Source organism: Cupressus sempervirens, chromosome 3 (assembly GCF_028749045.1).
Source record: "Cupressus sempervirens isolate cs-2001-9-10 chromosome 3, ASM2874904v1, whole genome shotgun sequence".
NCBI lineage: Eukaryota > Viridiplantae > Streptophyta > Pinopsida > Cupressales > Cupressaceae > Cupressus > Cupressus sempervirens.
The window spans coordinates 536,279,628-536,295,519 of NC_143120.1; positions in this window are offsets into that span (position 1 = coordinate 536,279,628).

A 15,892-nucleotide genomic window follows, 5' to 3' on the forward strand; every position below is an offset into this window, starting at 1 on the left:
GAAAAGACATAGTCCAAGAAAAACTACCTAAGGTCACAATTCATTACTCAATACCTTGGCCCACAAATTGATGCTCTCTTTCCTCACACAAAGTGGTTTCCCACAATAGATATTGGCTTTGTCATAGATGGGTTACCCACATTTAAAGGAACACATATGGTTTTTCAAATCTTTGCTAGAAATAATAGTCCACCAAGATAACTAGGAGGGCGGGGATGTGAATCAGTTATCCAAAAATTAAAACATTTCTCTTCTTTAAAAAAACTTAACCATTCAGCCAAAGTAAACAACAACCATAATAAGATGCACATAGACAATTACATCAAATATGTTAACTAGGGAAACCCTTGATCAAAGGGAAAACCCCAGTGGGAATGATGCCCACAAGATGATGTACTAATATAAATATTCCTTGCTAGAGTATGGACCCTATTAGGAGTCTATTACAAAATTTAGTACATAGAGTCCCTATTAGGAGACTTTAAATCCCTTTTAGGAGATTCCAACCTTGTTAGGATTTGTAGTACAATGTATGCAAGAAGAGCCCACTGCCCAAACATGTAGTTTCAACTACAAGTGCTCACTACTCAAACATACAACTTAATATTATGTTCTTATTTCCTTTGTTTTGTCAAGCAAACCAAACACTGTCAAACCTTGTAGACCAAGTCATGAATCTCAAATCCAAATATCAAACCTTGGATCACACAATGGAACCTCGGTAATGAAGTTTCCTTTACTTTTTCTCTGCTTTGCTCAACTTTTTAGTTTTCTCTTGTGTTGCTTACAAATTACTTCTTCATATCATTCACATACTTATCATGATAAAGGAAAATGTCCTTCCTTTATGTCAAGTCCATAAAATAATTCCCTGAGTCAGTTGTTAGACCTTATCAATTAATCAATATAGGACCACATTAAGAATACATTACACTTAGTGATAACATTAATCTTCTACCTTGCAACTTGAATAACTTTTCATACATGTAATATTATGACAAGAAAACTTGACCACATCATCATCTACATGTCTTCTACACATCCTCAACATCAATTTTCATAACAACACTTTTTCTAAGAGATATAACAAGTTTACTAGAACATGCCTCTATAACCTCTATCTCAGAATAAACATCACCAAACCTTACATAAGTTCTTCCAGATTGACCATTTCTTCATCTAACATTAACTACATATGCTAGATACTTAGAAGTATCTCTCATAACCTTGGATAGTGAAAATACACAACTAGCCATCCGCACCGACTTGATCTATCCGTTGTTCTTCTATTAGATACCACATAAGATTGCTATGTTGACATCAATGAAAAATTCAGTCATGAATGTAACATATCATCATAGTAACATATCTACAATACTCCCCCATAGGAATATCATCAAAATTCATGCTTCCAACAATCTCCCCCTTTGGCATTGATGGAAACATAGATGAAAAAAGTCTAGTTCCAAGAATACCAACAAAAGACTGTTCATCTTTCTTTTCAAATCCTCTTCATCAATCATTCTCCCAAACCATTTTTCATGCTAATATTCTCCCCTATTGATATCAATGTCAAAGGTTTCAACAACCATAAATCTCTACAGTAATTGATTCTTAGTAGCTCAAGTGTCCAGAGACAGTATTCAAAACCATGTCCAACAAGAGTCCTGGATGACTCTATCCATCACAAATACTCCCCCATATAGGAAGCATCAACATTTAGTCTAGACAAATAATGATGCTTTGTTACATTGGGCTAATGCACTCTTGCATCTTCTACTCTAATCTAGGAAGGGGCATAACCCCTAGTATACCTCAAAAATACTCAAAGGTCTCTTTGGGAAGAGGCTTAGTGAATATATCTACAAATTTCTCTTTAATGCTCACATACTCCATTCTAATTTCCTTTTTTGTAACTTTCTCTTTCAACATGTGATACTTGATAGAAATGTGCTTATTCAAATGCAACACTAGATTCTCAAACATATTTACTATGCTTATGTTGTCAAAATGTATGAAAATAGGTTCACTAAATTGTATCCTTATATCCTTTAGCATCTGCTTCATCCAAACAACTTGATTGCAATTATTTGCTACTGCAACATATTCTTCTTCTATTCTACTTTGTGATGTATAATCCTACTTTTTTTTAGACAAGAAACCAATCTTCCTCCAAGAAAAAAGGCTCCACCACTAGTGCTCTTTTTGTTATCCATACTACCTACCTAATTAGCATCAGTATAAGCACTAAGAGTAAAATCATTAGATCTATCATATCATAATCCAAACTTTGATGTTCCTTTTAGATATCTAAATCTCCTTTTGACCACTATATAATGTGCTTCTTTGGGATTATCTTGGAATCTTGCAATAATTTGAATTGCATTTTCTATATCTAGCCTTGTGTGAGTCACATATTGTAAACCTTCAATCATACATCTATACTTCTTATGCTCAATAGTAGGTGTCTCATCCTTTGTAGATAACTTGTGTCTAGTTACCATAGGTGTTCAAATGGGTTTGTATGTTTCCAAACCAATCCCTTTCAGAAAATCCTTCAAATACTTAGTCTAAGAAATAAAGATTCCTTCCTTATTTTGTACAATTTGCAACCCTAGAAAATATTTCATCTCTCCTATCATACTCATTTCAAATTATTTTTGGGTTTTATTTTGCAAACTTTTCACTTTCCTTATCATTTCCTCCAAATATGATATCATCAACAAATATTACTAGAATAATCAAACAATCATCAATTTATTTCCAAGAGAGATTACTATCTGCCATACCTTTTCTATATCTAAGCATTGTCAAATGCTTGTCCAACCTTGCATACCAGGTTCTTGGTGCTTGCTTCAAGCCATACAATGCTTTCTTCAATTTGCATACTATGTCCTTGTCATCTGTTAAAGGACAACCTTTAGGTTTCTCTATGTACACTTCTTCTTCAAGTTCTCCATTCATAATTTCTGATTTTACATCCATCTAATATACTTTAAATTTCTTTTGTGTTGCATAGGCTAAGAATAATCTTATTGCTTCTATTCTAGCCATAGGAGCATAGGTCTCATCATAGTCTATTCCCTCTTGTTGTGAGCAACCTTTACATACCAATCTTGAATTGTTCCTTACAAATTTTCCTTGTTCATTCATCTTGTTCTTGAAAACACATTTAGTTCCTATCACATTCTTGTCTACTAGTTTGGGGACCAATTCCCATGTCTCATTCTTTACTATCTAATCCAATTCCTCTTTCAAAACTTATTTCTAATAATCATCTTTACATGCTTCATCTGCATTCTTAGGTTTAACTTGAGATATCAAACATAGTTCTTCATTGAATCTACTTATTATCATCACACATATATCTTTACTTCCAATGATCTACTCGGATGGTTGATCCTTTATCATATTCTTTCCCAAAGTAGGAGTTGCTATCTCAACTCTTGGCTGTAAAAGGTTCCAAGCTTTGTTCCTTCCTTGGATATCCTTCATTTTTCAAATCATTGTTGGTCTCAAGAAATACTTCATCATTCCCTAGTTTAGTAACAACATCAACATCTAAATTGTAATCAATTATTCTCTGTTGTATCCTAAATTTCTCATCAATTCTCACATTTTCAATTTCCATAATAGTCTTAGTTCTCAGATTATAACATCTATAAGACTTTTTTTTCAATGACTAACCAAGAAACATACCTTCATCACTTATAGCATCAAACTTACCAATATCATCATCTCTTTTGATATAACATTTACTATCAAATTTTTTGAAATACTTAACTGTAGATGAGTGACCAAACTTTAGTTCATAATGGGTCTTGTCTATGTCTTTCTTGACCTATACTCTATTCAAAGTGTAGACTATTGTATTCAAAGGTTCTCTCCAAAACATATTGGATACATCATTCTTAGTTATCATAGCTCTTGTTGCTTCTATAACTGACTTGTTCCTTCTCTCTGTAATGCCATTCTGTTTAGGGGTTCTCAACTAAACTCTTTCTTATGTCCTAGGATTGAATATTTTCTCTCCAATCTGATTCTCATTCTACAAATCATTTCTAATGATAACTTTCACATTTTCATGGTTAGCCTTCAGATGAACAATAGTTGCCAAAGCTATCTCTTTTACTACATCTATTTCCTTAACCAATTCAAGCTTATTATCTTTATCATCAAAATCATTCAAGAATCTTTCCATATTCGCTTTAAATTATTAATCTTCATTAGAAAGAAAACTCTTTTTAGATTTCCTTATTCTCTTAAGGCATGTTGATAAAAAATGACCAAACTCAATACATGACCAAAAAGAAAATATTTCCATACCTCCTTTTTCTCTTTTCATAACCAGATCAATACCTTACTTGATCTTCATGTCTTCTTTGGATAACTCACCAGTCTCTATCTCTTGTGTCAAAATTTCTATTATCTGATTTAGAACTATCTTTTCTCACCATGATCTCCACAAGCTATTAAACTTTATCTTCAAGGATTTGATGCTCTGATACCAATTGTTTGAAATAATAGTCCACTGAGATAACTAAAGAGAAGGGGGAGGTGTGGAATCAATTATCCAACAGTTAAAATATTTATCTTCTTTAAAAAACTTAACCATTCAACCAAAGTAAATAACAACCATAATAAGACGCACATAGAAAATTAAACCAAATATGTTAACTAGGGAAACCCTTGATTAGAGGGAAAACCTAGGTGGGAATGATGCCTGAAAGATGATGTACTAATATAAATATTCCTTGTTAGAGGATGGACCCTATTAGGATTCTATCACAATATTTAGTACATGGAGTCCTTGTTAGGAGACTTTGAATCCCTGTTAGGATATTCTAACCCTATTAGGAGTTGTGCCGACCCAGTTAGGAGTTGTAGTACAATGTATGCAAGAAGAGCCCACTACACAAACATGAAATTTCAACTACAAGAAGAGCTCACTACTCAAACATGAAATTTATTATTATGTTCTTCTTTCCTTTTTTTTTTCAACCAAAACAAACATTGTTAGTCCTTTTGGACTAGGTCATGAACCCTAGATCAAAATATTAAATCTTGGATCACACAATAGAACATCAAAAATGAAGTTTCCTTTACTTTTTCTCTGCTCTTCTCAACTTTGCATTCTCCTCTTGTGCTACTTAAAAATTACTTCTTTATATCATCCACATACTTATCATGATAAAGGATAATGTCCTTCCTTTATACCTAGTCCATAATACAATTCTGTGATTTGGTTGTTAGACCTTCTCAATTAATCATGATAGGACCACATTAAGAACATGTTACACTTAGCGATAACATTAATCTTCTACCTTCCAACTTGAATAAATTTCTATACATGTAATATTATGATGAGAAAACTTGAACATGTCATCATCAACATGTCTTCTGCACATCCTCAACCTTGATTCTTAGAATAACAATTTTGCTAAGAGATATAACAAGTTTACCAGAACATGCCTCTGTAAAATCTATCTTAGAATAGACATCACCAAAACTTACATAACTTCTTCGAGACTTATCATTTCCTCATCCAAAGTTATCTGCATATACTAGATACTTAGAAGTATCTCTCATAACTTTAGATAGTGAGAATACTCAACTAGTCAAGCACAACATCATGATACCCTGCAACTGTTACAAAAGCACTAGGATGCTTTTGCTTGGGAGTATATAGATATGAAAGGTTTGGATCCTGCACTCTATACCCATAGAATTTATACCAGTCTAGATTATAAACCTGTGAGACAACCTTAGTGTAGGATAAACCCAACATTAAGGGATATTGTAAAAAATGAATTGCAAAAGCTACTCAATGCTAGCTTCATATATCCTATTTCAGATAGCCAATGGGTGTCACCATTGGTTATTGTTCCCAAAAAAGGGGGAAAATGGCGAGTCTACATAGATTATAGAGAACTTAACTCTGCTACCAAGAAGGATCATTTTCTATTGCCTTTTGTCGATCAAGTTCTTGACAAGCTTGCAAGAAAAAAATATTTTTCATTCTTGGACAGATTCAGTGGCTATAATCAAATATAGATAGCACCAGAGGATCATGACAAGATCACATTCACCTATCCATGGGGAACATTTGCTTTGTGCAATGCACCTACAACTTTCCAAAGAGCTGTCATTAGCATTTTTTCTGACATATCTGCAGATTGTTTGGAAGTATATATGGATGAATTCACCACATATGGACAAACATTTGAAGAAGCCAAGGAAAACTTAGAAAAGGTTTTACAAAGATGCAAAGAATACAATTTGTCTTTAGATAGTGAAAAGTGCTTTATGATGATGCAAGAAGGGGTGGTGTTGGGACACTTTATTTCCCCTAAAGGAATTGAAGTAGACCCAGAAAAAATAGAAGTCATACATACATTGGCTGTACCAGCTAAATTGAAAGAAGTCAAGAGTTTTCTAGTACATGAAAGATATTATCAACATTTTATCAAGGATTTTAGTCAAATTGTAGCACCTTTATATAAATTGCTCCAAAAAGATGCAGAATTTGTATGGGATTCAGAGTGTATGAAAGCTTTCCTATAGCTTAAGGAAGCCCTCTCAATAGCACCAGTGCTCTGAGGAACAAATTGGGAGTTACCTTTCCACATACACACAAATGCTTCAGATCATGCCATTGGAGCGGTACTTGGCCAAAAGATAGATTCAGTAGAACATGCAATTTACTATATCAATAAAATCTTCAAGGAGCCGAGTATAACTATACTGTGATAGAGAAAGAACTGATTGCTGTCATTTATGCTCTGAATAAATTTAGACATTACATTACAAGCTACCAAATATTTGTACATACAGACCACTCTGCTATCAAATATCTAATCAACAAGCCAACAATCTTTGGATGATTGGCTCGATGGTTGTAACTAATGCAAGAATTTGACATCACCATTATTGACAAGCCAAGAAAAGCAAATGTTGTAGCTAATTTCTTGTCTCGACTCCAAACACCTGATGATCCTGCAACCATAGAAGATAGCTTTCCTAATGACCAACTCTTCCTTCTGTCAACACAAAACCCTTGGCATGCTGATATTGCCAACTATCTAACTACTGGAAAAACTCCTCCACATTTTTCTACAAAATAAAAATGGTTGCTAGCATAAAAGAGTTTTAATTTCTCATGGATCTCAGGATTCATGTTTTATACTGGACCAGATCAGGTAACACGAAGATGTCTCAGAGAGGATGAAACATATGATGTTCTTCGTGCTTGTCATGATGAGCCTTATGGTGGTCACTTTGCTAACAAATGAACTGCATTAAAGATTCTAAATACAAGTTATTATAGGCCTACACTTCACAAAGATGTAGCTCAATAGACAAAAAAATGTGATAAATGTCAAAGAATGAGTTGATCGACAAAAATAGGTGAAATGCCCTTGCAGCCACAAATAGTGGTAGAACCATTTGATAGATGGGGGATTGATTTTGTTGGCCCTATTGAACCACCATCAGAAGGGAAAAGTTACATATTGGTTTGCACTGATTATGTTACTAAGTGAGCTAAAGCAAAACCCATGAAGCATCCTCGTGACAATAATGTTGCCAAGTTTTTCTACGAATGTATCTTTACCAGATTTGGTGTTCCAAGAGAATTACAATTAGATAAAGGGCCTTAGTTCACATCTAATCTCATAACAACACTCATGGAGGAGTACAAAATTTGGCATGACAAATCATCTCTGTATCATCCACAAGCCAATGGACAGGTAGAAGTGACAAACAAAGAGCTTGAACATATTCTCACTAAAATAGTGTCTTTGCATCGAAAATATTGGGTAGCTAGACTTCCTGAAGCCTTATGGGCATACAGAACAACATGGAAATCAACTACTAGGTTTACGCCTTTTCAACTCTTATATGGGAAGGCGGCTATTATGTCCATTGAATTTGAACATAAAACTCTGCGAACAACTTTGGAACTTGATATCACCCTTCTTGCAGCACAACAGGACCGCATTTTGCATCTTAATGAGCTAGATGAATGGTGAAAATCAGCTCTTCATAGCATAAAATTATTAAGAGTCAAAGAAAGCAATGGCATGACAAATTCATTAAAGACAAAGAATTTTTTGTTGGTGATTGGGCGTTCCTATATGATTCACGATATTAGCATCACCAAGGCAAATTTTAGACTCGATGGCTTGGTCTTTATGAAACCACTACAATTTTTAACAATGGAGCAGTTCAACTCTCAACGATTGATCCGGTCAAATTCAAACTCTTGGTTAATGGGCATCACCTAAAGTTATATCATAAACCAACAACCAGGGAAGAATTTCTTCAACAGTTCACCATAGCATAAACATCTCTTCCTGCAGCCACTTCATTTGAGTCTCCCACTTAGACACCTGCAGCCCCTTGAATTTATTTTCAAGGCCTTCATAATGAAAATTCATTCATTTTCCACCTCATTCCATCCCATCTTCTTATCTTTCCATCATCATGCCATCTCACTTTCTCTCGTATGGAAATATTCGGACCATCCTTCCTATCGCACGCGAGGTTAGTCACATTTGACCCCTTTGCATTTATTTAATTTATTGTTCATTTAGAAAAGCATTTTATTTTAATTTTGAAATTTTCAATCTTTACGGATTGGTGGGACCTAGTCTCTGCTAGGTTGGGGGGAGGAAAAATTGAAATCATGAATACAAAATCAAGAAAATCTTAAGTTGGCATGTAGGATGTACAGGGAAGGGTCATTTCAGTAATGAGCTGGCACCCCTTTGTACTTTTGAAATGTGTGAAATAATGTAAAGAAGGCTAACTATTAAATCATGATTTCGCATAACCCCTCATTAATATGGCATATGTTTTTGAGCATGATCATTATCCTCATTATGGTCTAGTGATTAAAATGCCATCATGAAGTACTGAAGGATGTGATGTTTGGAAAAGCATTGAATACTTTCAATTTCCCTTTGTTAAAACCCTTGTAGCTATCATCACCCATACTTTCAAAATCACTTGCAGTGAAATTTCTCGTACTAGCATTTTTTTCAAAAACATGGGTGGAGAACCTCAACGGCATGAACTAGCAGACCACAGAGTCTTACTGGCAGACCCAACAAGATGTAGTTTGTTTCAACAACAAGGTTGGCTGGCTTATTGTCTCAGTTTGAAGCAGTTTGATCAGGAAATTGCACTCCAATTTCATAATACATTGAGGGATGGATATGCAATTGTTAAGGGCATTCAAATAGAATTCATCGAAGAAGTGGTGGCAGAAGTTTCTAGTTTTCCCACAAATGTCTTTTCTTTATAAACTAATAAATGAAAATAAATGTTTGTGGGAAGTCTTGTGTGTGTTAAAAATTGATCACAGGGATACAAGCTAAGCAAGAGTTAAAAAAACTGTGAAAGAATAGCGCTAAGGCATTGATGCTATTAAAGAGAGCATTATGACACCGTTGGAGCTAGAAGACTTGGTAGCAAGGTTAGAAGGGACCTGTCTTAGTGAAAAACAAAGCGAGACCTGATAAGGCGGTCGAGCAAGGAAGTATGCATCAAAGAAATTAGTTAAACATGCAATGCACAATACCAGGATTCCTGGAAGCTGTTTGAAATCATATAAACGAGTAGATCTAGCAATTGCTATGATCTCTATATTTGTGGGAAATTTATGGGAGAATTAATGTCTTTCCAATTGCATGTTTGCAGTCTTAAAGTTGTAACTGACTTTCCTTCATGAGAAAGTTATAGTTTTAGGAGTTTGTTGTTCTTCCTTCCTTTTAAATAAGACCTCATCTATATCTATGAGGTTAAGTAGTGAATAGATAGACAGAGTTGATAGACATCTTACTATTTTTCCAAAGTTATTGTAATACTGCATATTTGATGAATACATGCCTGCACTCAGTTTCTACACTTTTATCTGAGCTTATCTTTCCTTCATTCTTCTATGGGGCCCACATGAAAGGTGGAGTTTACTTTAGTAAGTAGGAGTTAGACTCAGTTTTCTAAGTTAAAATAGAACTATTGTTCCTGTAGCCAATGGAAATAGAACTAGTCACTGTTCCTGCAACAGTAGGTGCATAGATGTATGGCTAAATAATTAGAATTTCCTTCCAAGTATTTGATAGTTGTCTTTCCTTTGGATAAACTAGATTTTCTTAATGGTTATTGCATTGAAGGTAGTAATGATTTTTAGCAAAAACTAGAGCATTTACTTTGCAGACATCATCTCAAGTTCATGCTCCCGGATTGACATTTAATGAAAATCAGCATAGAACTTTGGTAGTAAGGGATGTCCAATCCTGTAACTAAAAAGGTGTTATATTGATTAGACATATTTTTGGCACCATTACCAGGGATGGTTTTAGTCTAGTATTCACTATCGAGTCATTTATTTTCATTTTTAGCATTCTTACATGTATAGAAGAAGAGATCACCTTGGAAGATTTCTTCCCAACTTCAGTCAGGAAGATCCTTTTTATCCTGACCCTGAAGAAAGAGAAGAGAGAGAAGAAATAGAAGAAGAACTATTTGAGAATGTATTTGTAGAAGTATCGAAACAAGTACAATCACCAACCACATCTGAAGAATCCTTCCATTTGAATAATCTTTTTGCTGAACTAGAATATCAAGATAATCCATTAGCTCTAGTCATTTATCAGCCACCACTAGGACATCTACAAATGGTAGTAGCTCAGCCTACCTTTCCCTTTCCAATTCCTCCTCAACAGGGTAATCAAAATTTGAAAAAATATACCCTTAGCTGCCCTGTCTGAATTCTATGGCCTTATTACTGAAGATCCAAAAAAATTTCTCTTTGAGTTCGACATCCTTTGTCGAAGTTATGACTACACAACTGATGCCCATAAGCTGAAATTGTTTCCATCAACCCTCAAAGAAGTTGCTTTGCGATGGTTCATGAGTCTAGGTGCCAATGTTGTGACAGATTTGCCAACTATGAGTAACCTGTTCCTTAATAAACATAAGGAATATTACAGAGGCCATGATTTGAAAGGAGATGACATTTTTAAAATGTCACAAAAGCAAGATGAGACTTTGGAGATCTATGTTTCCTGGTTCATGTTTAACCTACAGTGCAACACACAACATTAGCTGAACGAGGAGTCTCAAAAGCATCTCTTTCTGAAAGGAGTACATGACAGGAGTATGGAAGCTTTAGACTTAATATCTATAGCTGATATTACATAGAAGACGTGGGCTGAAATTAGGAATATTTGTTTGAACTATTCTAGAGCAACAACAAAAAAAGGATGAGGTTTGAGAGACTTACTCAAAAACACTCTTGGGGCAGGAGTATCTAAGACAGAGCTATCAAATCTCTTGTTGGATTTCAAGCAAGACATCATTAATGATGTTGCTACACAATTGGATACCATGCAAGCACGAAGGAAAAAGAAGGATGCTGATAGTATGTTGGTAGAATATTGCCCCCATTGCAAAGAAAAGAAACGCAACTGCCAATGTAAGCCTATCACTAGCTTGGAATCACAGCATGTGCCTACTGAGTTCAAGGCAATTGATGAAGATGGGGAAGTCCTCTATGTTGCTCAATGAAGGTCGTGGGCTCCAAGATCAGGTATTCCTCAAGACCCACTCCATAATTATGGTGGTAATAGTCAATGGCAAAAAAAACATGGTAATTATAATCATTGGTAGCAACCTTACCAAGGTTGGCACCAGCCTCACCAAGGTTGGCAGCAGCCTAACCAAGGTTGGCAGCAGCCTAACCAAGGGTGGCAGTAGCCTAACCAAGGTTGGCTGCAGACTAACCAAGGATGGTAGCAGCCTAACCAAGGTTGGCACCAACCTTAGTAGGGTTGGAAACAACCTCAGAATTGATAGCAGCACCAGCAACAGCCAACATTGACTCAACCTCCTCAACATCAAGCCTTAATGCCTCCTGTAGCCAATACAACCCCTCTAAAACAACCACAATTACCTGCACAACTTGCACCTAATCCTAATAGTGCAAAACCTTCAGCCCAACAAAAAAATTATTCCATTACCCTGAATGATATCCATCTAAGATCTGGAACAATGCTTACCTCACCTCAGCAGCCCATTATAATGGAAATAGATGATACAAATGTTGAGTCAGTTCAAGAACCTGCCACCATTGTTTCTCCTGTAGCCAAGACACCACCATTTCCTAGTAGGTTAACAAAGCAAACCATGCCAAGCAAAAATCAAGCTACACTAGACTTACTTGAGCAACTCAAGCAAATGACAGTAAAAATTCCCTTGCTTGATGCAATACAGGAAGTACCTATATATTCAAAAGCTATCAGAGAAGCTTGTTTTAAAAATCTAGGAAGGAAAAAGAAAGACCCAAAGACTATCCATGTCCTTGGACAACTTTATGATCTTATACTTCATAACTGCAAAATGCCTAAGTATGCAGACCCTAGAAGCCCAGTAGTGACCCTCACCATTCAAGGAGTGCAAGTGCAAAATGTCTTAATAGACCTAGGAGCATCCATCAATGTAATGACCAAGGAAGTAGTGTCCAAATTAAGCATCATTGGTCTCAGGCAAACGCCAAAAATCTTGCAACTAGTAGATAGTTCTACCATCATTCCTGATGGTATGCTAGAAGATGTCACTATCACATTACATTCATGGGAATATCCAATTGATTTTTTCGTACTCTCTCCAAAAACTAGTACTGGGGAATATCCTATCATTTTAGGACAACCATGGTTAGCGACAGCAGATGCTTATATTGCATGTCGATAAGGGAAAATGACTATTTTAGATGGAATGAACACTAAAAATTTAACCTTGTATTTGCCTGCTCAGCCTTTGTTGTAGGATGATCAAGTTGTCTATCCAAATATGGATGAATCTAATATGGACATAGATTCTATTCAACAATTGATGATGATCTCATAGGACTCATTTGTAAACATTAAAGAAGAAGATGATGTCATTTCTTCTATCATACTGAATGAGTATGGAACACAACCTGAAACATCTTTTAAGCACAAGTGTGTTTTAGAAAGTATTATGCCTTTATCCGTTGAATTGCATTGTTCTAAGTCTACATCACCTATGCATTCACTCTTGCCACATGAGATAGATTCACAACCAATTGTGCAAATTTCAATGGTGGAAAAAGTAGTCAAAACAACAATTACTCTAGGAAGAGAATTAAATATAAGCAAGTCCTTATCTCGAGCACAACATCATGATACCCTGCAGATATTACAAAAGCACTAGGATGATTTTGCTTGGGAGTATACAAATATAAAAGGTTTGGATCTTGCACTCTGTACCCATAGAATTTATATCAGTCCAGATTATAAACCTGTGAGACAACCTCAGCATAAGATAAACCCAGCATTCAGGGATATTGTCAAAAATGAATTGCAAAAGCTACTCAATGCTGGCTTCATATATCTTATTTCAGATAGCCAATGGGTGTCACCATTGGTTATTGTTCCCAAAAAGGGGGGAAAATGGTGAGTCTACATAGATTATAGAGAACTTAACTCTGCTACCAAGAAGGATCATTTTCCATTGCCTTTTGTCGATCAAGTTCTTGACAATCTTGTAGGAAAAAAAAAATTTCATTCTTGGACAGATTCAATGGCTACAATCAAATCCAGATAGCACCAGAGGATTAGGACAAGACCACATTCACATGTCCATGGGGAAAATTTTCTTATGTTGTCCTACCATTTGGTTTCTGCAATGCACCTACAAATTTCCAAAGAGCTGTCATTAGCATTTTTTCTGACATATCTGCAGATTGTTTGGAAGTATATATAGATGACTTCACCACATATGGATAAACATTTGAAGAAGCCAAGGAAAACTTAGACAAGGTTTTACAAAGATGCAAAGACTACAATTTGTCTTTAAATAGTGAAAAGTGCTTTATGATGATCCAAGAACGGGTGGTGTTGGGACACTTTATTTCCCCTAAAGGAATTGAAGTAGACCCAAAAAAAATAGAAGTCATACATACATTGGTTGTACCAGCTAAATTGAAAGAAGTCAAGGGTTTTCTAAGACATGCAGGATATTATCGATGTTTTATCAAAGATTTCAGTCAAATTGCAGCACCTTTATATAAATTGCTTCAAAAAGATGTAGAATTTGTATGGGATTTAGAGTGTACAAAATCTTTCCTACAGCTTAAGGAAGCCCTCTCAATAGTACCAGTGCTCCGAGGACCAAATTGGGAGTTACCTTTTCACATACACACAGATGCTTCAGATCATGCCATGGGAGCGGTACTTGGCCAAAAGATAGATTTAGTAGAACATGCAATTTACCATATCAACAAAATTCTTCAAGGAGCCGAGTATAACTATACTGTGACAGAGAAAGAACTGCTTGCTATTTATGCTTTGAATAAATTCAGACATTACATTACAGGCTACCAAATATTTGTACATACAAACCACTCTGCTATCAAATATCAAATGAACAAGCCAGTAATCTTGGATGATTGGCTCAATGGTTGTTACTAATGCAAGAATTTGACATCACCATTATTGACAAGCTAGGAAAAGCAAATGTTGTAGCTGATTTCTTGTCTTGAATCCAAACACCTGATGTTCCTATAGCCATAGAAGATAGCTTTCCTGATGAACATCTCTTCCTTTTGTCAACACAAAACTGTTGGTATGCTGATATTGCCAACTATCTAACTACTGGAAAAACTCCTCACATTTTTTTGCAAAAGAAAAATGGTTGCTAGCAGAAAAGAGTTTTAATTTCTCATGGATCTCAGGATTCATGTTTTATACTAGACCAGACTACGTAACACGAAGATATCTTAGAGAGGATGAAACATAAGATGTTCTTCATGCTTGTCATGATGAGCCTTGTGATGGTCAGTTTGCTAACAAATGAATTGCATTAAAGATTCTGAATACAGGTTATTATTGGCCTACACTTTACAAAGATGTAGCTCAATATACAAAAAAATGTGATAAATGTCAAAGAATGGGTCGACCAACAAAAATAGTTGAAATGCCCCTGCAGCCACAGATAGTGGTAGAACCATTTGATAAATGGGGGAATGATTTTTTTGGCCCTATTGAACCACCATCAGAAGGGAAAAGTTACATATTGGTTTGCACTGATTATGTTACTAAGTGGGCTAAAGCAAAACCCATGAAGTATCCTCATGACAATAATGTTACCAAGTTTTTGTAGAAATGTATCTTTACCAGACTTGGTGTTCCAAGAGAATTACAATCAGATCAAGGGCCTCAGTTCACATCTAATCTCATAATAGCACTCATGGAGGAGTACAAAATTCAGCATGGCAAATCATCTCCATATCATCCACAAGCCAATGGACAAGTAGAAGTGACAAATAGAGAGCTTGAACATATTCTCATTAAAACAATGTCTTTGCATCGAAAAGATTGGGCAGCTAGACTTCCTGAAGCCTTATGGGCATACAAAACAATATGAAAATCCACTATTGGGTTTACACCTTTTCAACTCTTATATGGGAAGATGGTTGTTATGCCCATTGAATTTGAACATAAAACTCTGTGGACAGCTTTGGAACTTGATATCACCCTTCCTGCAGCACAATAGGATTGCATTGTGCATCTCAATGAGCTGGATGAATGGAAAAAATCAGCTCTTCATAACACAGAATTAATTCAGAGTCAAAGAAAGCAATGGCATGAAAAATTCATTAAAGACAGAGAATTTTTTGTTGGTGATTGGACGTTCCTGTATGATTCACGATATTAGCATCACCAAGGCAAATTTTAGACTCGATGGCTTGGTCCTTATGAAACCATTACAATTTTTAACAATGGAGCAGTTCAACTTTCAACAATTGATCTAGTCAAATTCAAACTCCTGGTTAATGGGCATCGCCTGAAGTTATATCATAAACCAA